The 26,354-nt window shown below is 39.5% G+C and overlaps 1 long non-coding RNA gene across 1 annotated transcript in view; it reads left to right on the forward strand.

Annotated features, from left to right (window-relative positions):
• LOC142098504 (uncharacterized) overlaps positions 1–6,838 on the forward strand; it is a 1,185,945-nt gene extending 1,179,107 nt beyond the window's left edge. The window contains exon 3 of the long non-coding RNA XR_012678352.1: positions 6,818–6,838. This is a non-coding gene — a long non-coding RNA (uncharacterized LOC142098504). The remainder of the gene's footprint in view (positions 1–6,817) is intronic.
• The last annotated feature ends 19,516 nt before the right edge of the window (positions 6,839–26,354 follow it).

Below are 26,354 nucleotides of genomic sequence, written 5' to 3' on the forward strand. Positions count from 1 at the left end.
TCACTATATTACAGCTATATTAAATACACTTCTAAGGGAGGGTTTGCATTGATAGAATTAAACTAATAATCCATTAATTGTGTTCTAAATGTTATTGTACAGATTTTAATGATAAAAAGTCTGTACATAAGGTGACTATGATTTTGTGTGATTGGACAATCATGGTGAAAGTGAACATATATTCAATAATCCTCTTATTTCTAATTGTAATGATCGTGCGGAGCTTTAGTGTTCTGTGGTTGCCAATTTAACGTTATGGAGTTATGTTGAAACTGAACAAAAGTGAAAGAAACTGAGTGGAGAAGAAGTATTTGTATCTACAATTAACCTGGAGAGATACTGTTGCTTTATATACACACAGTTACTCTTCAAATGTCAATGGTTACAATGTTACAGAATGATTCTCTAGAGGTGAAACTGATGGGAATTGAATCTGAGACCTATATATAGCAACTCAACTATAATTGCATCTATTATTATTAGTAGAATTATTTTTATTTATTTATTGATGAGGTGCCACCGATTCTGTAGCACCGGACACAGAAGCAAGTAACAAATAGATGAGGTAATACATATAAGTAGTATAGAGGAGTGTGAGTAATGCTATGGGGACTTTCACAGAATGCAACAAAAGACATGACAGGACGTACAAGGGAGTCAGGCAGTAGAGAGACATGGGGCAATAGGTTGAGAGGACCCTGCCCGCAAGAGCTTACATTCTAGGGAGTGGTGGTGAGAGACAGTAGGATCAACTGGGAAAAGATGGAGATGGAAGGTGATGGATAGAATGGTTAGGAGGTGGTAGGGTAGATGAGCTTAAACATGTGAGTTGAGTGAAAGTTTGAAGGACTGAAGGTTGGGGGAGAGTCAAGTGAGATGGGAACAGCACTGCAGAAGTCTTGGAGGCGATCATGGGAGGAGGTCAGAGGCAGACCGGAGTGGCCAGGTAGGTATGTACCACGTGAGAAGGTAAGAGATGTAAAGGGAGAAGTGTTGGTAAGGCCTTTGTAAGTGAGGGTAAATCTATTGTTTATCCACAAAGATGATGATGCTCTGTAAAGGAATGTAGATATTCTTTATATGTTTGATAATCCTTAAAAATGTTTGCTAAAATTAATATTAAGAGCTGTTGAGAAATTATATTACAGCTAAGTTAATAAAGTATATTGTTCCAATTTATCTACTTTATAAGAGGAAATATATTCATCACAGTTTGAATTACTATAAATACTACTAGTGGAGAAACTCAGACGTATTCACATAATGTCTATGATTTAGAATAGAATATTTAAAATAGGACTGATAACCAATTATATATTGAGATATTATAGATAAATATGGCAACAGTTGAGGAATATAGAGGTTGCACTGTATTTTAATATTGTTTATCCACACTGTCTCTATATTGAACACTTCTTTATCTATAATTTCACATAGGATATTTAAAATTGGGTTGTTCTCACAATTATTTCAAAGCATACCAATAAAAATTAAGTTTTAATAATATCCCCTTTCTGTATCGGATAAAAATGACCTAAACTTTTTCTCTCTTTATATTTAATATGTCTACTATGTGGTTATGCATGGTAACACCCCTAGAACATTATTAATATCAATATAGTTGAATAAATAAGGACATAAGGGATGAGTGTGACGCTGTTTATTTGAAATTCATGTGGTTGGCACTTTCTCTTTTTTGGTACCAGAAAACGAAATTAGAGCTTACCAGAGGAGATGGATTAGTAATTTATTAATGATCAGAAAACTAGACAGTTGTTACAGACATGTGCTCATATATAAATGGTTTAAACAGTTTCATACGAACAAAAATACCTTCCGCATGGAAGGCTTCCATGATTTCCCAATTATTCGAAGACATGATTGTTACAGCATCAAATATATATTTACTGAAACACCTCAAACAAGTGATTTCAGAGATTTTATTGATGAGACCAATTATTCTAATAGAAAGTCATGGTGTTTGGCCTGTCCATATCTCCTTACACCTTTACCAGAATGATGAAAGCCATTACATTACAATTTCAGTTTCATAAGATGACCCGTTTGATTTACCTAGATGATAGTAATTGTAAACAGGGTTGGGAAACTCCTAGTTCATGAGAGAAAATATTGCTTCAACCTACTCCAGAACTTAACTTTGGAAAAATGAATTCTAAATCCTGCCCAATTGCTGCCCTTTCTCCAGCTCCCACATAGCAATCTTTTTTGCAGACATTTTAAAGCTGTTACACCTGGCTCTGGGCCGAACTTGGACCAATTTCATTCGGCTGGCTTGTTACACCAGAACAGAGCTGAACATTTGCACATCCATGCTACTTCTACCCCCCAAGTCCACTGAACACACCAGACCCACACATAGTAAACACCACTGACAATGCATCTAGGATGGGGTGCCCATACACATTTAAAGTAAATAAAAAGGCATTTGGTCTCGAGAAGTCTTACAGTTTCAATATGCTGGGGCTTAGGGCAGCGAGGCTCTACTAGCTTTTGATACTATGACTCCCTTTGTACTGATTCAGATGGACAATCCAGCTGGCAGACACACTATCCCAACAGAAGCTAACACTGAGTGGGGTAGCACTACAGCAAAATCTATTCCAGCAGAACTTCCGTGAATCAGACATAGATTTATTTATCTAAAACGATGACGAAGATTTGTCTCTTAAGTCTGGACAGAGAGACCTTGGAGGATTAATGTATTGTCCTTACCATGGACAAACCTACTGCATCACCTATACCAGTGGTGGGCAAACTCAGTCCTCAAGGGCTACCAACAGTTCATGTTTTTAGGATTTCTGTCTGTAGAAACAGCTGGGATAATTACTGACCCAGCCAAATAGATTAACTCAGCTGTGCATGATTAAAGAAATCCTAAAAACATGAACTGTTGGTAGCCCTTGAGGACTGAGTTTGCCCACCACTGACCTATACCTTCCTCCTCCAGTGATATTTGGGATTGTATTACAGAACCGTATTCACCAAGGAACTGGTTCTGGTATACCCAGTTTGATCATTAAAGAATAAAAGCAATGTATGATTGGCCTTTATGGGTTATAACATGTTTTTCTGTACACCAGCCATTTTAAATGTCACCATTGTGTTCTCATGGTGCAGCAGAATATATCAAATTATCTAAAACTTTGTGTCAAGAAGCGCAACTTATCACGGTACAGTTTTTGTATCTGGATTGCCAAGGTTAGTACCCCATTTGCAATTCATAAGGTCCATATGTCCAGATTCTTCTCTGGATTGAGTAAAAGAAAATATTGCTGGACGCCCAGGTGCACCAGGAGTTCATGAGTTCACTGCTATGATCATCTCTTAATTGAGAAGCATTCCTGATACTTGCTGTCAATATAAGTTTATTTTGAGAAAGTCTCTGGTCTCTTATTGTTTGGTGAGTAGATTGTTCCTAATAACTGAGCAGTTATCCAGTAGTCTAAATCGAAACTACCCTCTATAGAACCTTCTGTAAGAAGGTTTATTGCATCTCATTCTTTTATATGGTTGCCAAACTCATCACAGACAAACTGGGCTGCCTAGTATCCCGATTATTCTTTAAATAATTATTATCTGAGTCTGTAAAAACATGTATTATTGTCTATAATGTTTTAAACTTTAAACTTCATTTTAGAAAAAAATTAAAAAGTATAGATAGATCAAATTTCGAAAAATGTTTCTGAAACAGTCACATAGATATATAAAATATTCAAGGTACCTTTGCTTATTATACAATTCTCTTTCATGTATGTGCATTTCATTTGAAGCACTCCTGTAATTACTATTTGTCGATGGTACCACTGCATACACAGACTCATTTTATTAAATTGGGAACAAGTTATGGATGTTTGACTAAGGAAGGAAGTTGGTAATTAGAGTAGTTGTATTTCGTTGAGTAAAACAGGTGAAGACCATTGCTTAAAGTCATTCTTGCATGGTTATATGTCAATCACAATTAACCTATTAGCATTCCAGACATGCAAGTGGAACTATTTCTTGTTTTGATTGAACAGAGATTTAGTATTGGCCTATTCTGCTCAGAAAGCAAATTAGGTTTTCTTATGACAGTATCATGTACACATATTCCATTTCCAGAGAAACCTTGATGAAATTGGGTTGTTTTTTTTACAACAAATAATGGCTGTAGTTTCTTAATTGCTTTCTATCTTGTATAATGCCACTCATTCTTGTACACTGGGAAAAAAAAATCATGCAAAAAAGAAACTAACATAAATCACTATTTTAGATTAAATCATCGCTTTCACCGTTTAGTTGTATTAGGGAAAATATTACATTTTCATTTTAAAATAATTTACTTTTAAAATGCAAGAATAAGATTATATATCATATATTAGATAATAATATTCCTTTATATTTATTTGCAAAAGTGATATAATTGGAGATCTGAACCAAAGATTAATTATTGTTAATTGTCATGGATTACATATTCTCAATATACATGGATGCTTTGTTGGTTCCTTATCCAGCTGTTATTATAAGTACTGAGGACACATTCTCTGGAACGATTAATTATTCCTAGTCTTTGGTGCATTAAAGCTGTACTTAACAGGGATGGCACATCACACAATAAATTCATGAAACAGTTTGTGCATATGAGGTCAAAATTTCCCCCCTAAATATTTCGAACATAAATCACTTTTATGAGTGTTAAAAGGATTAATGCCCAATAACATATATTTATAGGGGCTCAGTTTGATGAAAATCTGTCTTTTATGCATAAGATGTGCATTAGCATACTGTGCATGTATGGTGAAAATTTGTACTGTGCCCGTGCTGTTTGTCTTATATAGTTATTTATGTTTTCAAAAGGCATCTTTCAAAAAATAGGTTTTGTTTGTCTGGGTGCTAGCTTTATATCCTCTCACAGTCCTCCAAGCTGTCATTTGAGATAGAAGTGCAAAGCGGTGCCGATGCTGTGTACATTTGGCGTGCAGATACATCCACCTTTAAGGCCCTGGATCATCAAGGCACATATCTATCGATCATATGCATGCTCAGAATCAGGGCATACGCCAGTAAATGCAGTCCTGTCCGCTCCGTTGTCGGACACAAAGGACACTTACTACATCCTAAGATTTCAGGGATGAACTGGGCGTGGAAGAGGTATTTGGCCGTAGTCAATTTACAGTAAGGGCGTGCCAAACTCAAGAGCACACAGCTAAGGTCATAATCAAGTTCTAGGTATGGAAAAGTTACTAGTTTTTCTGCTGTATCTCTTGCTCCAGCTACAGGGCTAGTCTAAGTCCTGAGTACAACTATAACATGTGTTTGCAAACAGGAGCAACTGTAAAAATTTATTTTATGTTCCTTAGACATTAACAACATCCTAATAAATGTGTTTCATGGGGGGATGTAATAGTTTTATCATCAATGCCTTTATTATTAACAGGTGACATTAATTCTATATATTTTTCTTTTGCAAATGTATAATCCCTGGAGGCTTTGGACGTATCGTTAAGTGTCTTGTGTAGTAGAGCAGAGCAGAACTACACCCGAATTCAGCAGTGTACATGTCTTCAGATCCGTGCCTTGATGAATACAGGGGTGCGCAGAGCCGATTTACATGCGTTTTAAAACAAACACACGTTGCGCTCAGGATGCGTGCCTTGATGAATCAGGCCCATATCGTTTAGTACTGCTATTGGATCAAATGCACATGTAAAGATCACTACAAGCTGCCCTTTTCCAGGTAGCAGGGGCGGGCTGGGCAGGGGGCAGGAGGGCATATGCCCCCCGGGCCGGAGCATAAAAATCTATTTAGGGCCGCTCTCTGTTTCTTGGTGGCAGCCACCTCCTCTATTGGCCGCAAATCCTTCTACCCCCCTCCCCTCCACACTGTGTGTCTTCTACCTGAGTCACATGGGACGCGCACCACGTAACAGGTGCCGTCCCATGTGTGAAGAGGAACATCCGCGCGGTGTCTGGAATAAGGTAAGTGCCGGCGGGGAGGTGGTTTGTTTGTTTGTATGTGTCAGGCTATTGTTTATTTGTACAAAGAACCAGATAAGATTAAGATATGATTGATCAAAACTCAGCGTGTTATACACAGTTGCAGCTAAAAGATTCCCAAACAACTGTACATAGGTTGTGAATTTAAATGGATATGTAAATATGAACTTTTGCTACAAGTGTTTTTATTTTTTAAAAATTGGGTTATATATGATATCCAATTATGGATTTATATGTTTTCCCTTGGTTAATGAAAATCCAGTAGCGCTGAAAGTATCCCTTTACTTTTGTTATTGTTTATTTGTGTGTGTATGGCTATTGTGTATGTATCAGTACATTGTGTGGACCAGCATATATTGTGTGTGTGTGTGAGATAGGGCAGGGGTGGTACATATATTGTGTGTGTGTGAGGGGGCCCAGGGGCAGGCTGGGCGGCATCTGCCCCCCGGGCTGGTCCCATGTGGGCGATCTTGGGCAGGGTCACTGGGCTACCTACATTTTTCTTCCTTTAAAATAGACTGCTGAGTCGACAGCCCTCCCCAGTGTACATATATTGTGTGTGTGTGTGTGTGGGCCAGTGTACATATATTGTGTGTGTGTGGGGGGGGTGGGGCAGTGCACATATATTGTGTGTGTGTCTGTGTGTGGTGTGTGAGGGGGCCAGTGCACATATAGTGTGTGTGTGTGTGTGTGTGTGTTTGTGTGTGTGTGTGGGGGTGTGGGCCAGTGCACATATATTGTGTCTGTGTGTGTGTGTGGGGGGGGGCAATGTATATAGTGTGTGTGTATGTGTGGGGGGGCCAATCTATATAGTGTGTGTGAGTGTGTGTGAGAGAGAGAGAGGCGGTGAGTATATTAATGTAATGAGTGTGTGGGGGGGGAGGGGCAGTAAATTAATTTACTGTATGAAGGAAGGGGGATCTTAATTTAATGGTGGAGTGCAGGTTGGGGGCTAATTATGGGTGCTATTTAATTTGTGGGTCGTGGGGAAATTTATTAGTGGGGCCTATGAAGTTAAGATCAGGTGATTGGACCTTTAATTTAATGCTGGGGTGGTTTGAGAGCTGTTAATTGAATGTGGGTCTTTTTTCGGAAAAATTAGGTCTATTTATTATATGTGATTATAGATTATTTAATGCCTGGGGTGGTTGTGGGAAATGGTTATATTTATTAAACATAAATACTATTTAATTTATTGCTGGGGCTGTTTGGAGGGAGGGAAATAGGTTTGTTTATTAAATGGGAATACTATTTAATATTGGGGGGAAATAGGTATATTTATTAAATGTGTTTGCTATTAATTTAATGTCAGGGCTTGTTGAAGAGAAGTAGATCTATTTATCAAATGTGAATACTATTATTTAAATTTTTGGCTAGAGGGAGGCTTTATGAAACGTGGGTTTTATATTGATAAGTTTCTAAATTTCATGTTTCATGTACCCATTTTTTCCCAATTTTTCCAAATAGGGTCTCCAACATTCCAGGATCCAGACAGCCAGTAGCTGATCTAAAGACACTGGCAGACACAAGTGGTGAAAGTGACAAAAACAGGTAGGAGAGAGGTGGACAGTCTGCCAACTGTCCTGAATCTGTTGGAGCAGTCCCAAATTTGAGTGACTGTCTCTCTTAGTCAGGATTTGGTCTGACTGCAAGGACAGTTGGGAGGTATGTCCCGCTTCACTCTGTACTGCTCGTGAGCTAAACACAATATTGCCTGTTTATTTCTCTAAAATGATAAACATGTTACATCATTGGGGTTCCCCCTGTCTAAAGTACCCTGGGCCTCCCAGAGCCTTAATCCAGCTCTGGGCCAGGGTGTCAGATTGACACCTTGTGCTCTGCTCCTTCTACCAGTAGCACCGCTCATATTATTTGTTTTAGGTTAACCCTAAAACAAATAATAACCCTACTAATATATAGTCCAATGCAAAAACAAGACCTTTTGCTGTCAAAAACATAAGGTTTTAAAGCAAAAGGGCTTTTTGCATTTTAATAAATTAGCCACTGTGTTCAGTACTGTAATAGAACATTATTTAATCTATTGCTATATGATTTATACCCCATTACAATCAGCCAGGTATGTAAAAAAAAAAAAAAAATGTGCTGTAGGGAGAAGTAACATATAAAATAAAATGCAATATAAAGTGAGGCGGTTTTTTTGTTGCATTTTTTGTTTTCATTATTTAAGATTAATCATTTATGATAAGTATTGCTGGGTTTAGCAACACTAAAATAGCCTCTTCTTATATTGATAAATATATATTGTACCAAAGACCACCCTTTAAGGATAGACCGCTAGTTATGGGCCAGTGCCCTCCGGGATACAGTCTGCCAGCCAGCCCCTGCCAGGTAGTGCTGCATTTTCAAAAGATACACAGGCAGAAATCTGCTACAGCGCTTCACAGATGCTCCTGGTATTTTTTAGGGATGAGCGCACTCGGATTTATGAAATCCGAGCCCACCCGAACGTTGCGGATCCGAGTCGGATCCGAGACAGATCCGGGTATTGGCGCCAAATTCAAAAGTGAAACTGAGGCTCTGACTCATAATCCCGTTGTCGGATCTCGCGATACTCGGATCCTATAAATTCCCCGCTAGTCGCCGCCATCTTCACTCGGGCATTGATCAGGGTAGAGGGAGGGTGTGTTAGGTGGTCCTCTGTGCTGTTTAGTTCTGTGCTGTTTAGTTCTGTGCTGTTTAGTTCTGTGCTGTTTAGTTCTGTGCTGTTTAGTTCTGTGCTGTTTAGTTCTGTGCTGTTTAGTTCTGTGCTGTGCTGTGCTGTGCTGTGCTGTGTTCTGCAGTATCAGTCCAGTGGTGCTGTGTGCTGTGCTCTGTCCTTCTGAGGTCAGTGGTGCTGCTGGGTCCTGTGCTGTGTCCTGTTCAGTCCAGTGGTGCTGTGTCCTGTGTTCTGTGCTTCTAAGGGCATAGTTATTTCCCCAATATTCCCCTGTGTTTAAAAAAATAAAAAAAAGTTTTTTTAAAAAATACCAAAAACTACTTTAATATTTTTTAATTACCACAAAATTTGCACAACCAATCCTGCAGTATAAGCCCATTGGTACTGCAATATTACCAAGTTCACACATTCAGCAGTAAAAGTCCAGTGGTACTGCAATATTACAAAGTTTACACATTCTGCAGTATCAGTCCAGTGGTGCTGTGTCCTGTGCTCTGTCCTGCTGAGTTCCGTAGTGCTGCTGGGTCCTGTGCCGTGTCCTGTTCAGTCCAGTGGTGCTGTGTCCTGTGCTCTGTGCTTCTAAGGGCATAGTTATTTCCCCATTATTCCCAAGTTTTTAAAAAATAAAAAAAAAGTAAAAAAAAATAAAAAATTTAAAAAAAAAAAAATATATAATAATTATAACCAAATTTGCAAAACCAATCCAGCATTATAAGTCCATTGGTACTGCAATATTACCAAGTTCACACATTCTGCAGTATCAGTCCAGTGGTGCTGTGTCCTGTGCTCTGTCCTGCTGAGTTCCGTAGTGCTGCTGGGTCCTGTGCCGTGTCCTGTTCAGTCCAGTGGTGCTGTGTCCTGTGCTCTGTGCTTCTAAGGGCATAGTTATTTCCCCACTATTCCCAAGTTTTTTAAAAATAAAAAAAAAGTAAAAAAAAATAAAAAATTTAAAAAAAAAAAATATATAATAATTATAACCAAATTTGCAAAACCAATCCAGCATTATAAGTCCATTGGTACTGCAATATTACCAAGTTCACACATTCTGCAGTATCAGTCCAGTGGTGCTGTGTCCTGTGCACTGTCCTGCTGAGTTCCGTAGTGCTGCTGGGTCCTGTGCCGTGTCCTGTTCAGTCCAGTGGTGCTGTGTCCTGTGCTCTGTGCTTCTAAGGGCATAGTTATTTCCCCACTATTCCCAAGTTTTTTAAAAATAAAAAAAAAGTAAAAAAAAATAAAAAATTTAAAAAAAAAAAAATATATAATAATTATAACCAAATTTGCAAAACCAATCCAGCAGTATAAGTCCATTGGTACTGCAATATTACCAAGTTCACACATTCTGCAGTATCTTGTGCTACATATAATGGAGACCAAAAATTTGGAGGATAAAGTAGGGAAAGATCAAGACCCACTTCCTCCTAATGCTGAAGCTGCTGCCACTAGTCATGACATAGACGATGAAATGCCATCAACGTCGTCTTCCAAGCCCGATGCCCAATCTCGTAGTACCGGGCATGTAAAATCCAAAAAGCCCAAGTTAAGAAAAAGTAGCAAAAAGAGAAACTTAAAATCATCTGAGGAGAAACGTAAAGTTGCCAATATGCCATTTACGACACGGAGTGGCAAGGAACGGCTTAGGCCCTGGCCCGTGTTCATGACTAGTGGTTCAGCTTCACCCACGGATCTTAGCCCTCCTCCTCCTCCCCCCCCTACAAAAAATTGAAGAGAGTTATGCTGTCAGCAACAAAACAGCAAACAACTCTGCCTTCTAAAGAGAAATTATCACAAATCCCCAAGGCGAGTCCAAGGGTGTTGGTGGTTGTCAAGCCTGACCTTCCCATCACTGTACGGGAAGAGGTGGCTCGGGAGGAGGCTATTGATGATGTAGCTGGCGCTGTGGAGGAACTTGATGATGAGGATGGTGATGTGGTTATTGTAAATGAGGCACCAGGGGGGGAAACAGCTGATGTCCATGGGATGAAAAAGCCCATCGTCATGCCTGGTCAGAAGACCAAAAAATGCACCTCTTCGGTCTGGAGTTATTTTTATCCAAATCCAGACAACCAATGTATGGCAATATGTAGCTTATGTAAAGCTCAAATAAGCAGGGGTAAGGATCTTGCCCACCTAGGAACATCCTCCCTTATACGTCACCTGAATAACCTTCATAGTTCAGTGGTTAGTTCAGGAACTGGGGCTAGGACCCTCATCGGTACAGGGACACCTAAATCCCGTGGTCCAGTTGGATACACACCAGCAACACCCTCCTCGTCAACTTCCTCCACAATCTCCATCAGATTCAGTCCTGCAGCCCAAGTCAGCAGCCAGACTGAGTCCTCCTCAATACGGGATTCATCCGAGGAATCCTGCAGCGGTACGCCTACTACTGCCACTGCTGCTGTTGCTGCTGTTAGTCGGTCATCTTCCCAGAGGGGAAGTCGTAAGACCGCTAAGTCTTTCACAAAACAATTGACCGTCCAACAGTCGTTTGCCATGACCACCAAATACGATAGTAGTCACCCTATTGCAAAGCGTATAACTGCGGCTGTAACTGCAATGTTGGTGTTAGACGTGCGCCCGGTGTCCGCCATCAGTGGAGTGGGATTTAGAGGGTTGATGGAGGTATTGTGTCCCCGGTACCAAATCCCCTCGAGATTCCACTTCACTAGGCAGGCGATACCAAAAATGTACAGAGAAGTACGATCAAGTGTCCTCAGTGCTCTTAAAAATGCGGTTGTACCCACTGTCCACTTAACCACGGACATGTGGACAAGTGGTTCTGGGCAAACGAAGGACTATATGACTGTGACAGCCCACTGGGTAGATGCATCCCCTTCCGCAGCAACAGCAACAGCTGCATCAGTAGCAGCATCTACAAAATGGCTGCTCATGCAAAGGCAGGCAACATTGTGCATTACAGGCTTTAATAAGAGGCACAACGCTGACAACATATTAGAGAAAATGAGGGAAATTATCTCCCAGTGGCTTACCCCACTTAGACTCTCATGGGGATTTGTGGTGTCAGACAATGCCAGTAACATTGTGCGGGCATTAAATATGGGCAATTTCCAGCACGTCCCATGTTTTGCCCACACCATTAATTTGGTGGTGCAGCATTACCTCAAGAGTGACAGGGGTGTGCAGGAGATGCTTGCGGTGGCGCGCAAAATTGCTGGACACTTTCCGCATTCAGCCAGTGCCTACCGCAGACTAGAGGCACATCAAAAAAGCATGAACCTGCCCTGCCATCACCTCAAACAAGAGGTTGTGACGCGCTGGAACTCCACCCTCTATATGCTGCAGAGGATGGAGGAGCAGCAAAAGGCCATTCAGGCCTACACAGCCACCTACGACATAGGCAAAGGAGTGGGGATGCGCCTCAGTCAAGCGCAGTGGAGACTGATTTCCGTGTTGTGCAAGGTTCTGCAGCCATTTGAACTTGCCACACGAGAAGTCAGTTCCGACACTGCCAGCTTGAGTCAGGTCATTCCCCTGATCAGGCTGTTGCAGAAGCAGCTGGAGAAAGTGAGGGAGGAGCTGGTAAGCCATTGCGATTACACCAAGCATGTAGCTCTTGTGGATGTAGCCCTTCGTACGCTTTGCCAGGATCCGAGGGTGGTCACTCTTTTAAAGTCAGAGGAATACATTCTGGCCACCGTGCTCGATCCTCGGTTTAAAGCGTATGTTGTGTCTCTGTTTCCGGCGGACACAAGTCTACAGCGGTGCAAAGACCTGCTGGTCAGGAGATTGTCCTCTGAAGAGGACCGTGACATGCCAACAGCTCCACCCTCATTTTCTTCCACATCTATGGCTGCGAGGAAAAAGCTCAGTTTTCCCAAAAGAGGCACTGGCGGGGATGCTGATAACATCTGGTCCGGACTGAAGGACCTGCCAACCATTGCAGACATGTCTACTCTCGCTGCATTGGATGCTGTCACAATAGAAAAAATTGTGGATGATTACTTTGCTGACACCATCCAAGTAGACATGTCAGACAGTCCATATTGTTACTGGCAGGAAAAAAAGGCAGTTTGGAAGCCCCTGTACAAACTGGCTCTATTTTACCTGAGTTGTCCCCCCTCCAGTGTGTACTCGGAAAGAGTTTTTAGTGCAGCGGGGAACCTGGTCAGTGAGCGGCGAAGGAGGTTGCTTCCTCACAACGTTGAAAAAATGATGTTTATAAAAATGAATAATCAATTCCTCAATGAAGTACAGCACTGCCCTCCAGATACTACAGAGGGACCTGTGGTCGTGGAGTCCAGCGGGGACGAATTGATAATGTGTGATGAGGAGGAAGTACACACTGTAGGGGGAGAGGAATCAGAGGTTGAGGATGAGGACGACATCTTGCCTCAGTAGAGCCTGTTTAGTCTGTACAGGGAGAGATGAATAGCTTTTTTGGTGTGGGGGCCCAAACAAACCAATCATTTCAGCCAAAGTTGTTTGGTAGGCCCTGTCGCTGAAATGATTGGTTTGTTAAAGTGTGCATGTCCTATTTCAACAACATAAGGGTGGGTGTGAGGGCCCAAGGACAATTCCATCTTGGAACTTTTTTTTTTGCATTATATGACCAAGCAACAGTCGTTTGCCATGTTCAAAAAGTAAAACCAAATGTAAAAAAATTCAAGAAATTAAACCAAAAGTAAAATGCCGTGTCATAATTTAAAACAAGAGGTATTGACGTGCTCTAAAACTACTGTATTGTTGTTTATATTTTATAAACACTACACTTGAAAGCTTGAGTCTTTCAATAGAAAAGTAACTGTCCATTGCACGAATATTTGCAACAGGGACAATTTTAGGGTTAAGAAAGTCAACTAATAATAACACTTCGACGCTGTGTGTCTTTATAAACACTACACTTGGAAGTTGGAGGAGGTATTGTGGCCCCGGCACCAAATTTACTACCGGGGCCACTCCACTGTGCAGTCCATATTTAGGTGTATCAGATATTAAACAACGGTGACAGTTGATGCCCAATTTTTTAATTATATTGTGGCCTCGGTACCAAATTGTGTACCGGGGCCACCCCACTACGCAGTCCAGATACTTGTTTGGTGGAATTCAGACCAGTTGAGGGTTTTATTATTATATTGTGTGGACCACTCTATCTATACCACACTACAACTCTATACCACTCTATTTCCTACTTTAATTCTATTTCATACTTTAATTCTATTTCCTACTTTAATTCTATTTCATACTTTAATTCTATTTCCTACTTTAATTCTATTACTAATTAATTACCATAAAGAGGAACAAAATAAACCAATTTTACCAAAAGTATAATATGACTTAGACTTACAAACACTACACTTTAAAGATCGTGCCTTTAAATGAAAAAGTCAGTCTTCATTGCACGACTATGTGCAACAGGGACATTTTTTTGGGTTTACAAAGTCAAACAATAACACTTCGACCCTGTCTGTCTGGGGTCTCTCAATGACGAATTGTCTGTACCATGTTTGGAGGAGGTATTGTGGCCCCGGTACCAAATTGTGTACCGGGGCCACCCCACTACGCAGTCCAGATACTTGTTTGGTGGAATTCAGACCAGTTGAGGGTTTTATTATTATATAGTGTGGACCACTCTATCTATACCACACTACAACTCTATACCACTCTATTTCCTACTTTAATTCTATTTCATACTTTAATTCTATTTCCTACTTTAATTCTATTTCATACTTTAATTCTATTTCCTACTTTAATTCTATTACTAATTAATTACCATAAAGAGGAACAAAATAAACCAATTTTACCAAAAGTATAATATGACTTAGACTTACAAACACTACACTTTAAAGATCGTGCCTTTAAATGAAAAAGTCAGTCTTCATTGCACGACTATGTGCAACAGGGACATTTTTTTGGGTTTACAAAGTCAAACAATAACACTTTGACCCTGTCTGTCTGGGGTCTCTCAATGACGAATTGTCTGTACCATGTTTGGAGGAGGTATTGTGGCCCCGGTATCAAATTGGGTACCGGGGCCACCCCACTATGCAGTCCAGATACTTGTTTGGTGGAATTCAGACACGTGGAGGGTTTTTTAATTATATTGTGGCCTCGGTACCAAATTGTGTACCGGGGCCACCACACTACGCAGTCAAGATAGATAGATGCGTATTGCGTATCATAGATAAAGTACATTCAGTGGTGTGGGGCAAATTGAAAAATATTCAAAATGCACTGACATTATCAAAAACAAGAGGTTGTCACACGCTAAAACTCCAACATGTATATGATGGAGAGGATGGAGGAGCAGCCGTATGTGTAGTGTAATGCAGATCTGTTGAAGGTTTTTTATATATTTTATTGTGGTGCCCAGTGCCCACTCCTCTACGCAGTCCAGGTACAATTATTGGTGCGAATCATAAAAGTTCAGGGTTTTTAAGATATTGTGGTGACCCACTCCTCTACGCAGTCCAGGTACAATTATTGGTGCGAATCATAAAAGTTCAGGGTTTTTAAGATATTGTGGTGACCCACTCCTCTACGCAGTCCAGGTACAATTATTGGTGCGAATCATAAAAGTTCAGGGTTTTTAATATATATTGTGGTGACCCACTCCTCTACGCAGTCCAGGTACAATTATTGGTGCGAATCATAAAAGTTCAGGGTTTATAATATATTGTGGTGACCCACTCCTCTACGCAGTCCAGAAAGATACCTTGTTGCAACGTTTTGGACTAATAACTATATTGTGAGGTGTTCAGAATACACTGTAAATTAGTGGAAATGCTTGTTATTGAATGTTATTGAGGTTAATAATAGCCTAGGAGTGAAAATAAGCCCAAAAACTTGATTTTTAAACTTTTTATGTTTTTTTCAAAAAAAATCCGAATCCAATACCTTAAATCCGAACCGAGACCTTTCCTCAAGTGTTTTGCGAGACAAATCCGAACCTCAAAAATAACGAAAATCCGGATCCAAAACACAAAACACGAGACCTCAAAAGTCGCCGGTGCACATCCCTAGTATTTTTGGGAGTCACAATAATGAAACAAATATACAGACGTGTTTTTTGGCAAATATTCACTTTACTACATATATTGCTAAAAGATGGAATTGTCCATTAGATGAATGTTCACACAAATGTTTTTCCCCAGTATGTTGAAACAATGGAGTGTAAAGGAGCGCAGTTATGAAAACATTATCTTTCATATTTCTAGACACTCCCATGCACTTGTACACCCAGCAATGTCTGAGTAAAACAGCAGTGTGGATGTAGCCTAATACTACTATGTAGAAATTCATTTGATGCTTTGTAAAGTTGTAATCCCTACATTTTTACTGAACAAATATTGTGTTTGAGTCTTGTCACGTCCTATGACTTTCGCTCCATTTCTGCTGTATAAATATACAGAGCTGAAAATTGTATAATATGGTGCATTATGTATAGAGCTGTTGTGAGACTCGATAGATGCTTCTCCCTGTACAGATGGAAACCAGAAAGGGATGCTAAGAAACAAGAGTGGATGTAGGTTTAGGCAGCAGGAGGGCTGCGCCTTAGGAGGTGACTCTTAGAGGTATATTTACTAAACTGCGACTTTGAAAAAGTGAAGATGTTGCCTATAGCAACCAATCAGACTCTTGCAATGTACTAAATAAATGATAACTAGAATCTGAGTGGTTGCTATAGGCAACATCTCCACTTTTTCAAACCCGCAGTTTAGTAAATATACACCTTTGTCTTCCTAATATTCAACCTTTGTTTTTCTTTTCTCAGCAAAGAAACAAGAACTGTGGACATGAGCAGAACCAGCTTACGTAAGTTCATCTGAAGTGGGGATGAAATGTAGGGTGGTGGCCAGATATTGTGTTCTGACAGGAATTATGCCGCTATCAATGTTCTATTTGTGACTACTGGATATTGCAGGGCTTAGAACACCAAATGGCTACAGACTCAAATGATGCAAATACAGCCCTTTGGACAGCGTGCTAAGAAATGCAAATGTTACCACTGCTGAGCCCTAAAATACAGAGATATCCACCTGGCCCATTTCCTCCTGGATATATGTGTCTGCTCCCGTACATTTTGCCTTTCTGGCTGAATTAATCTGGACTAAATTAATTAATTGATATATATTTCACGACCTCTCTGAGAATGACGCTTATATCAAGGTTTCTTTTAACTCGATGGACTGTTATTTAGTCCATATCAGCTTGTTTCTTAACGTGGATTTAAACTAAAAACATGAGTACACATATTTTGAAACGTTGGACCTCATTTAGGGTTGAAATAGGTTTCAGCCTGAATGTATGCTGTAAAATATGGAGGCAAAATTGCAGATTTACTTGTGTATTTTGAGTTGCACTTATCTAAAGATACGGTCAGCTGAAGACTCAGTAGTGTTTCTATGTCAGGCGTAGAAATACTTGTGGTGTATATTTATTTACAGTCATGGGCAGCAGGGTGGCTTAGAGGTTAGCAATTCTGCCTCACAGCACTGTGGACATGGTTTGATTGCAGACTTATCTGTGGGGAGTTTGTATGTTCTCTCTGTGTTTCCGTGGGTTTTCTCTGGGTGCTCCGGTTTCCTCTCACACCCCAAAAACATACTAGTAGGCTAATTGGCTGCTATCAAATTGACCATAGTCTCTCTCTCTCTTTCTCTGTATGTATATTAGGGAATTTAGACTGTAAGCTCCATTGGGGCAGGGACTGATGTAAGTGAGTTCTCTGTACAGCGCTGCGGAATTAGTGGCGCTATATAAATAACTGATGATGATGATAGTGATAAATCGAAAATAGCAATACCCAAGTTTGGCCCAATAGAATGGAATGCAGTAATATACAAGAGAGAATTATGTATTTACAATGTTAGTAATAAATGTGAAAAATGCATTTTTCCTATAAAATGTAAATAAATAAAAACAAACGAACACCCTGGGAACCTTCTTTCCTGCATTCGTCCAAATGCAACTTGACATAATATACAGATGCTAAAGAATGAACTACTAAAAGCTGGAGGGGTCAATATTTAAACAGCCAATCAGACACGGCTGGATAGTATAGCTGGTGCCATCATCATTTGCATGTATTTTTACACCAGGCCTCCGGAGTCTACAAAAGATATGCCTCCCAGGAAATAGTATCTGGAGACAATTAGTCTGTAGTCCGTATCTCCAGTGGGCGCGTTACACACCCTCATACTCAACTTATGTTTGCCCGGCCCTGTTGTGTCTCTCCTGGCATATGGGAACGCAAATCTAAGTTACATTCAACTGCAAATACATACACTTTCTGGTATGCAAGCGCAGACCCCCATGGTTTGGTTTTGGTTTTGGTTGTAAAACCATCTTCTTGTTTTAGTTTTGGTTTTGCACAAAAATCCTCATATGTTTTGGTTTTGGATCTGTATTTCATTAAAAAATGTGAAAAATAGGTAAAATCATGTGATTTTAAGTTATTTTTGTTCCTACATTATTACTTATAGCATCAACATTCATTTACAGTTTATTTTCTAAAAATCTCTTCGCAACTGTCAACATTTTCACCAATTTTGACCAAATGCTGCAGTGAGCTGACTGGCTACAATTAGTGACAGAGCCATGGCACAAATACATGGCAGTTTAATAAAAGATACAATGCCTATGAAACATAGTGGCACAGAAGTGTGCATAAAGTGTGGGATTCCACCTCGTTACTATTGCTTGCTTCAGTTGGTGACATGGCAGGTCATTTTTTGGAAGTTGCTGCAATGATCTACATGCAGTCACTGAATGCCGAAAATGCCCGGAAATATTATGGGTCAGACACATCATCTACTTCAACGGCCTCTAATTTGTAAAGAAATTCTGCACCACCAAGTTTATTGTGTGTGCAAAGCATGGTAAATGTTACAATTCACCCAGTCCTATTGCACATATAATGTTTGCTCCATTATCGGCAATGAGGAGATTCTTAGTGGGGTGAGCCATTTTGCTATGACATTCCTGAGTTTCTCTGTCATGATCATGTAGACTTTTGACCAGTACCACTTGTCCACATATCAGTAGTAAAGTGGGCAGTCAGTACAATGGCATTTTCTAGGGACTGAAAGACTTTTTGTTTAACCTACAGCTGAGGAATTGCTGTTTGGGAGACATAGAATCAAGATGGAATTTGGTAGCGTGGACATGTGACCTCAAATAATCGGCTAAAGCCTGATGCATTGATGGCAGAAATTAGATTCACATTCAATGCTAACATAGCTGTTGTGGCTTTAGTGATCCGCTGTGCAAAAAGAAGCCAGCTGCCCTACTTGGTTCCTCTTTCAAGCGCTTGCTTCACAGACAATTGTGTAAAGCTATGCTTACTTTTATTGCTCCTCTTCCGTAGCTGTAGCATGCAAGGATGTCTCTTGGGAAATATTGTATTAGGGGAGTCAGTTGGAATTGGAAAATTGGAAGCTGGACTATATACTAATAATGAGGAGGTTGATGATGAAGGTGTTGACGGTGAAGATTGCATGAGGTGTCCATCCATTCTGCTGCTAGCTGATGCTGAGCTGCTTGATACTGTACACAATTTTCCACCTTTCGAAAAACTACTTGAATAAACTCACTGCAAATGTCTTAACAGTAAGGAGGTGCCTAGATGATCAATGTTTTGACAAATGTTGTCTGAATTGGGATAAAAATATTTCCAAACACAAGAGGTCTTATGCCCTGCCATTTTTAGGCCTTATGCCCTGCATGACAAAGCACTTATCATGGGCATGAGGTGGTACCACTGGTGGCTGTCTTAGTTCAACACAATCATTATCATCCTCATTACCTTATTCAAGTACAACATATTCTTTTTCAGATTGACAATTATCCCCTTCGTCCTTTTGTACATTTGCAAGTTCCAAAGTAGCATCCTCAATTTCTATGTGTAAATCATCATCATTACTACTTATCCTCCTATTTCCAAATGGTTGAAAAATTTGGGAAGGAGGTTGCTCTATAACTACAGTGTCAGAATCTGAAACATCAGACTCACATATAGCACTCATGGATAACCTTAGTAATGTAGGATTAAAGAGAGCTCAAAACCACATGATATTATCTATTTTTCACAATTTTTAATTAAATCCAGATCCAAAACCAAAACAAAAATACATGAAGATTTTTGGCCAAAGCCATAGCCAAAACACCATGATGGTTTTAGAACCAAAACCAAAATACGGGGTCTGAGCATCAGATAAATGGGTATGTTAAACAGGCCTAAATCAGTTCTGTAGTCCTTTTTGTAACCCCCTGAAGGGGGTTACAAAAAGGGAATTAATCATTATGGGCTACCAGCAGTTAGTACAAAAAAATAATTATTTTAATAATACAATAGCCAGTATTGCTGATTGTACATAGGATACCTTGGGAATGGCACAAGAGCCAGTCAGCGGATTGTGCGTCAACTTCAGATCGCAATCCCCCACAATGACCTGCCCCCCAGCTAATGGAATGCTGGTTTAATATCTAACTACGTTCATCCTTATACAGCGCCATGTGCACACGGACAGCAGTGAAATATGTGGCATGGAAATGACTATGAGAAAAGGGTGCAGACACCATTGTGGGCAAGCCCTAAAAGTAGACACTACCACTTTATGTCTCAATTAATCTTCTGAGATTGTAATCTCCTGGGAGCAGCACCCAATTTTCCTACTGTTTTAATTTCTTTAAAATGTATTTCAACTTAAGATATTGCAATGTTTAAAATAAATATGTTTACTATTAATAATATTGGTGTACAGTCACAGATTTACTAGCATTTAAAAATCTTAAAGTGGGAAATGGTTTAAACAGCTCAGAATCACAGGATGAGTAGGGGTCATCATCCTTAAATGGACCTTTTTATTATATCATATTATAAGCTCTGCCATAAATAAAAACAATAGCATCATATTATTATTATTATAATTGCAATAAATGAAATGATATAAATTAATTGTTTTCAAATAAAATAGTTATTTCTATATGGTGATTTGTTATTCATAGCAAATTGGCTGAAGAGTTTGTTGGTTGAAAAAAATAACATAAGACTAATATACCTTAAACTCAAATTACATATTCATATAGTTTCTATAATTAATTGTTTTCTTTACATGGCACCCTCTGAAGTTTCGTTTCATTTTAAGTTTGAATTTATTACTGTTAATTCTGTAATCAGACATTGCAATTAGTGTAATTAAAAAATAAATTACTCCAGTGACAAAATATAAAATCTACATAATTTAGTGATTATTCACTCTTGCAGACAAAAACATGAAAGAATCTGTTTAGACGGCAGGCGTATTATCATTTATGTAGAAAAACATCATTTGTTCAGTATAAGCTGACAACAGAATTAAAAAAAAGACAATATTGTGCTTTGTGACTCATAAATAGTGAATATGAAAATGTGTCTTAGAGAACTGAATGTGATGTAATAATTAAAAAAAAAGTACTTATTTGGAAAATAATACACATACATTTGAGTACTGCAGGCTGGTGACTCCCCCACTACACCGGTAAGCCTGGGCCCCCGGGCCCCAGTATTTTGAACCAATGATGTATTTTGTTTTTGAAAGCAAAAGTGACACATGTTGTAGAACAGTACAGAGAGCCTGTAATGTGTCCTGGCAGAATCCATTAACTGTAAGTCCCTGAAACTGTAAAACAGCTTCTGAATACATCTCAGTTTTAACTGAAAAAGCGTTTAAATACAACCATATCAACTGAATGATGAAATTTTAAAAGAATAAATGCCCTTCAAGGCTGTTATGGTTTGGTAACTTGATATTGATCAGTATGGTGACATGTAAGGCCAATATAAATATGTGACACAAAGGGCCTGATTCATCAAGGCACGTAAATGTCGATTTTGTATGTATCATCTGCAAAACCACTCTGCGCATGCCCAAAACGGGACCCTACGCCACAGAACGCAGCCCAGTTTAATTAATCTTTGAGCGTAAAGGACATTTACTGTGGCAGCGTTCCATGTAAGCTCTGGGCAGTGGCGGAACTGCCATTGGTGCAGCAGGTGCCCATAAAGATAATGGGGCCTGCTGCATGGCAGATGCAGAGGGTCGGGGGCCCCGGTTCAATCCTCCATGCCTACCTGCTCTGGTGCCCACAGTCCGCTAGTTCCGCCTCTGGCTCTGGGCATCTCAAAAGTACTTGTTTTTCTGCCGTATCTCTTGCTCCAGCTACAGGTCTAGTCTAAGTGCCGCTTCCCAATGATGATGGCTGTGTATACATGGTGTAACAGGTGTATGCAATCACTAGCAACTGTATAAATGTATTTTATGTACAGTCGATATTAATAACATCCTAATAAATGTATTTATTGGGGGAAAATGTGATTTATTTATTTTTACTTTTTACAATACCTTATGTTTTTATATTGCTGCCTATATTATTAATAGGGATGTGCACCGGCCACTTTTGGTGTCTCGTGTTTTGTGTTTTGGATTCGGATTTGCTTGAGGTTTTGGGTTCGGATTTGTTTTGCAAAACACCTGACGAAAGGTTTTGGATTTGGATTTATTTTGAAAAAAACATAAAAAGTGCTAAAAAACAGTTTTGTGGGTTTTTTTTCACTCCTACGCTATTATTAACCTCAATAACATTCAATAACAATCATTTCCACTCATTTCCAGACTATTCTGAACACCTCACAATATTGTTTTTAGGCCAAAAGGTTGCACCGAGGTAGCTTGAGCACATAATGCCAAAAAAAGAGGTACAAGATGGAATTGTTCTGGGCCCGCCCTCCCTCCCACCCCTCGCGAGATTCGCCGTGAGACTTGGATGACAGAGCCTCGTCTTCAATTTTTTGCCCGCCGGAAATATTCGAACAGTGCTCGGATCCCATTCGGATCCGCACTGTTCGGGTGGGCTCGGATTAGCGGAATCCGAGCCCGCTCATCTCTAATTATTAACAGGTGCCATTAGTTACATTTTTTTGAGAATTTATATTCCACATAGGTATTGGACGTAACCTGCAGCAGACCTACACCCGCATTCAGCAGCGCACGTTGATCTTCAGATCCCCTCCTTGTTGAATTCAGACGTGCACAGACCCAAATTACGTTCTGAAACAAGCGTCCCTGGAATCAGGCACAAAATATTTAAACTGTTAATAATACAGGACAACCTCAGTTTGGTGCAGCAGAGGACCTACATGGCCTGGTGCACTGAAGAAACTATTGTTTAAAAATAAGTCATTCATAGTACACTAAAACAAAAACTATAAGCTACCGTTAACTAAAGTACTAAAGTACAACTCTCTCTATATCAATATTCATTGTACAGCTTATTTCTACAAATAAGAAAGTGCAGTTGCTGAAAGAAATCTTGATTTGTGAGGTAAATATTTAGGTATACTTTTAGCATGCAGTGTTATTCAGGTTAGAACAACCTTAGTTCACAGCCAAATACATACGAGATCTAGCTGTGGTTATTTTTATGTTATAATGGGCCCTAAATTGATAAACAAAAGAGATATTCAGCATGGATTTTTTGGGAGAAAGTAAATTATTTTATAGAAGCCATGTGATTTATTTATTTCATGTTGACAGATATACACAAATGTACTGGAAAAAAACAAAACAGAAGAGTATATTATATCTCATTTTTTAAATCTAAAATGGTTTTCGATGCCCTCATTATAATGTGCTGCACTCTCTCTATATTACTCAAATTAATTAATTTTTTTTAAAATATGTGTGTTACAGCAAAGGATCAATGAAAAAAAACTATGTTTAAGACATGTTTTCACAGAATGTGGGACCAGAAATGTGTTTGTGGCTTTGAAATGTATAGCTGGATATACCTGTTTCAAAGAAAATATGGTAAGGATTTCTAATCCTGAATAGAATGTTTGGATTACTGGAGAGGATAAACCAGTGATTCCTCAGACACTAACAAAATCCTCTAACCGCTTAAAAGAAATAACAAAAAACAAGACAAAAATGTGTGAAGCTGGACATAAAATGACAGAAGTAGTTCACTGGGAAACGTGTAGTATGAAACATTGGATAGTCTTAAGCTTATCCTACTCATTCTGTGTGAGTTTATAAACTAAATTACATTTACATTACTTAACATTTAAAATTACAATAGTCTTTTTACTGCCCCTGGCATTCCCATTCTTGTTAAATTGTTTAGCAGTGCTATTCATAGTAACTAAAGAATGATAATCTTGGCAATTAGAGTTTGACATTATTACAGAAAGTCAGCAATTATTTAACTTTCTTACTGGTTTTTGGAAGTTCCTTTTTAATGGGTCTCTGAATAATAGATCCCATACTTGTTATAATGAAAAAAGAGGGTCTTTTGTGCATTTTTTTTTTTTTTACTCGTTGTAAAATCTTTTCACATCACGTTTCCTGGGGACACAGTAGAGTGGGATAAAGGTCCTACCTCTAGGAGAATAGAGACTACACAAAGTTGTCTCTTTTGCAAGTCATCTACCTGGCATGAGAGAAGCTAAATCATTTTTGTACAGAAAGCAGTAGGAAGAGTCACATAATACTAGAGATGGTCACTGACCCCCGTGTTTTGGTTTTGGATTCGGTTTTGGATATGGATTACCGTCGTGTTTTGGTTTTGGTTTTGGTTTTGCAAAACCGCCATTGCGTGTTTTGGTTTTGGTTTTGTTTGGTTTTGTTTTGCTATTTTGTTGGAAAATACATGTTTTTGTGTCTAAAATAACCCAATTTAGTGCTCCAACTGTTTTAGAGATAAGTAAGCTAATTGTTGAGGTAATAAATCATCCAAAAAAACTGTTTAATTCTTCGTTGGTAGGCCTTCATTTATTCTACACACAAAACAGATTGTCTTCCTCTCCATCTATGCATATTGGCAATGCAGCCATCGTCTTTGGATGTATATTACACCCTACACTTATAGTTAAATATGTAAAGAAATGGAAAAAGACAGTTTGCTTTCTGTCTCTATAGGCCCCCCTCCACTTTTTTAAAAAAACAAAAAATTCAGCCATTATAGACTGTACAATATTAATTGACATGGAGAAAGCCAGTTTGGTTTCTGTCTCTCTAGGCCCCCCTCCACTTGTATAAAATACCAAAAAATCCAGCCGTTATAGACTGTACAATATTAATTGACATGGAGAAAGCCAGTTTGGTTTCTGTCTCTCTAGGCCCCCCTCCACTTGTATAAAATACTAATAAATTCAGCCGTTATATACTGTACAAAATAAATTGAAATGGACAAAGGCAGTTTGGTATCTGTCTGCATCAGATCCTCTCTCCACTAGGAGTAAAATAGAAAACTATTCAGCCGTTATATAATCTAGAATATAAATAGAAATTGAGAAAGGCAATTTGGTATCTGTCTGCATCATAATCATCAACATTATCATTAGCGCCCTCGTCGCCTACACAAATCTCCCCCTCATCCTCTTCTAATTCCAAAGTGGCATCCTCAATTTGGGTATCACCGGCTACACTCGGGCTATTAAGGCACACATCAGCAGAATGCTCACGATTAGACATCCCACTGTTGGATGGACTCTCCACAGGGATTGTTGTCATTTGTGAATCAGAGCAAATATTCTCCTGTAATGCCTCACTGTTATCTTGCAGCTCGGCTTTGACGCGTAACAGTAGTTGTGCACCAATTGTAGGCTGGGTAACTTTTTGGGATCTGCCACTAATACCCAAAGGTGAAGGCCTCATTCTCTCTTTGCCACTGCGTGTGTAGAATGGCATGCTTGCAATTTTTTTTTTATCGTCACTTAACTTTTGCTCAGTTACACTTCTTTTTCGCTTCAATACAGTAAATTTTTTTTTGGTTTTTGTTTTTTGCACTAATTTGGAAACACTCTGTTGTTTGACATCGCCTTGGCCAGATGACGTACTGGGAACATTAGAATCCAACTAGATCCAACTAGATCATCAATAATTTTGCTTACCCCCTGGCCTATCTACCCTGTTACATTTCTTTGTGACATCTGAAAAAGGCATACAGTCACTTCAATACCATAATTAAGTCACCAATAAAGATATTAAAGTAGAATGGTCCACTGGTAACCTCTCCCTCTTATGAATACATTTCTATTTTTCAAACAATGCTGTATCCACTCACCCCTTTTATCCAATCCCAAATGTTCTAATTTATTTATCTTTGATGTGGGACTGATTGATCAGCTACATATATGGCTCCACCTTGATCTCTTACCTTAGTCGCCCTGGCAAAAAGTAAATCTCAACTATTGACAAGGACCCTCAGGTCCTTGTCAATAGTTGGGGAACCTTTTCAGCGCGTGACTGTGGTCCACTGCCTGTGCCCAGTAGATTAGGGAAGAGATACATCCTCACCGTGGTGGACTATGCTACCCGGTATCCAGAGGCTGTATCTCTATCCTCCATAATTGCGGAAAAAGAAGCGGAGGCGCTGCTAGGTGTATTTAGCAGAGTAGGGTTCCCTAGTGAGATCCTAACCGATCAAGGGACACAATTCATGAGTGAACTGGTCCAGTGCCTCTGGGCAAAGTGTGGAGTGCAGCAACTCCGTACTGCTCCCTACCATCCCCAGACTAATGAATTGTGCAAACGGTTCGATGGCACTCTGAAGCACATGCTACAGGCATTTGTAACTTTGGAGGGGGGACTGGGAACGCTACCTGCTGCACTTCCTGTTTGCTTATCGGGAGGTGCCGCAGAAGTCTACCAGTTATTCCCCCTTTGAACTACTATATGGCCGT

This window comes from Mixophyes fleayi, chromosome 1 (assembly GCF_038048845.1).
Source record: "Mixophyes fleayi isolate aMixFle1 chromosome 1, aMixFle1.hap1, whole genome shotgun sequence".
NCBI classification, from domain to species: Eukaryota; Metazoa; Chordata; class Amphibia; order Anura; family Limnodynastidae; genus Mixophyes; species Mixophyes fleayi.